The sequence below is a fragment of the Triticum aestivum genome, chromosome 7A (genome assembly GCF_018294505.1).
Source record: "Triticum aestivum cultivar Chinese Spring chromosome 7A, IWGSC CS RefSeq v2.1, whole genome shotgun sequence".
NCBI classification, from domain to species: Eukaryota; Viridiplantae; Streptophyta; class Magnoliopsida; order Poales; family Poaceae; genus Triticum; species Triticum aestivum.
This window is the reverse complement of record NC_057812.1, coordinates 429,368,463-429,370,992: the sequence shown is the minus strand read 5'-3', so window position 1 is coordinate 429,370,992 and position 2,530 is coordinate 429,368,463.

Here is a 2,530-nt window from a genome sequence, read left to right as displayed (position 1 = left end):
TCTCCATAGCCCATTTATTAGTCGCGTCAATGTGAGAATTTCTTCTTTTTTTGTCTTCTCACATAACCCCTATCATCATACTCTATTCCACGCATAGTGTTATGTCCATGGTGAAGGAAATATGCCCTAGAGGCAATAATAAAGTTATTATTTATTTCCTTATTTCATGATAAATGTTTATTATTCATGCTAGAATTGTATTAACCGGAAACATAATACATGTGTGAATACATAGACAAACAGAGTGTCACTAGTATGCCTCTACTTGACTAGCTCGTTGATCAAAGATGGTTATGTTTCCTAACCATATACATGAGTTGTCATTTGACTAACGGGATCACATCATTAGGAGAATGATGTGATTGACTTGACCCATTCTGTTAGCATAGCACTTGATCGTTTAGTTTGTTGCTATTGCTTTCTTCATGACTTATACATGTTCCTATGACTATGAGATTATGCAACTCCCGTTTACCAGAGGAACACTTTGTGTGCTACTAAACGTTACAACGTAATTGGGTGATTATAAAGGTGCTCTACAGGTGTCTCCGAAGGTACTTGTTGGGTTGGCGTATTTCGAGATTAGGATTTGTCACTCCGATTGTCGGAGAGGTATCTCTGGGCCCTCTCGGTAATGCACATCACTTAAGCCTTGCAAGCATTGCAACTAATGAGTTAGTTTCGGGATGATGTATTACAAAACAAGTAAAGAGACTTGCCGGTAACGAGATTGAACTAGGTATTGAGATACCGACAATCGAATCTCGGGCAAGTAACATACCGATGACAAAGGGAACAACGTATGTTGTTATGCAGTCTGACCGATAAAGATCTTCCTAGAATATGTGGAAGCCAATAAGAGCATCCAGGTTCCGCTATTGGTTATTGACCGGAGATGTGTCTCGGTCATGTCTACATTGTTCTCGAACCCGTAGGGTCCGCACGCTTAAGGTTTCAATGATAGTTATATTATGAGTTTATGAGTTTTGATGTACCGAAGGAGTTCGGAGTCGCGGATGAGATCGGGGACATGACGAGGAGTCTCGAAATGGTCAAGATGTAAAGATCGATATATTGGACGACTATATTCAGACATCAGAAAGGTTCCGAGTGATTCGGGTATTTTTTAGAGTACCGGAGAGTTACGGGAATTCGCCGGGGAGTATATGGGCCTTATTGGGCCATACGGGAATAGAGGAGAGAGGCCAAAAGGAAGGAGGCGCCCCCCCCCCTCTGGTCCAAATTGGACAAGGGGTGCAGTCCCCTTTTCCTTGTTCCTCTCCCCCTCTTTCCTTCTCTCCTACTCAACAAGGGAAGGAGGAGTCCTACTCCTGATGGGAGTAGGACTCCCCCCCCTTGGCGCGCCCTCCTCCTAGGCCAGCCGCCTCCCCCCTTGCTCCTTTATATACGGGGGCAGGGGGCACCCCAGAGACACAACAATTGATCATTGATCTCTTAGCCGTGTGCGGTGCCCCCCTCCACCATAATCCTCGATAATATTATAGCGGTGCTTAGGCGAAGCCCTGCGACGGTAGAACATCAAGATCGTCACCACGCCGTCGTGCTGACGGAACTCTTCCTCGACATTCTGCTGGATCGGAGTCCGGGGATCGTCATCGAGCTGAACGTGTGATAGAACTCGGAGGTGCCATAGTTTTGGTGCTTGATCGGTCGGGCCGTGAAGACGTGCGACTACATCAACCGCGTTGTTATAACGATTCCGCTTTCGGTCTACGAGGGTACGTGGACAACACTCTCCCCTCTCGTTGCTATGCATCACCATGATCTTGCGTGTGCATAGGAATTTTTTTGATATTACTACGTTCCCCAACACATGGCTTGCGCTCATGTATTGCATAAGGGTTGAAAAGGCTGAAGCGCGTTAAAAAGTATGAACCAATTGCTCGGCTTGTCATCGGGGTTGTGCATGATGGGAGCATTTTGTATGACGAAAATGAAGCATGGCCAAACTATATGATTTTGTAGGAATAAGCTTTCTTTGGCTATGTTATTTTGATAAGACATAGTTGCTTGGTTAGTATGCTTGAAGTATTATTATTTTTATGTCAATATTAAACTTTTGTCTTGAATCTTATGGATTTGAATATTCTTGCCACAATAAAGAGAATTACATGGATGAATATGTTAGGTAGCATTCCACATCAAAAATTATGTTTTTATCATTTACCTACTCGAGGACGAGCAGGAATTAAGATTGGGGATGCTTGATACGTCTCCAACGTATCTATAATTTTTGATTGTTCCATGCTATTATATTATCAACCCTTAGATGTTTTATATGCATTTATATGCTATTTCATATGATTTTCGGGACTAACCTATTAACCTAGAGCCCAGTGCCACTTTATGTTTTTTTCTTGTTTTTGAGTTTTACAGAAAAGGAATACCAAACGGAGTCCAACTGACGTGACAATTTTTGACGATTTTTTATGGACCAAAAGAAGACCCCGGAGTAAAAGAGTTGGGCCAGAAGAGTCCCGGGCCGTCCACGAGGGTGCCCCCCCCCCCC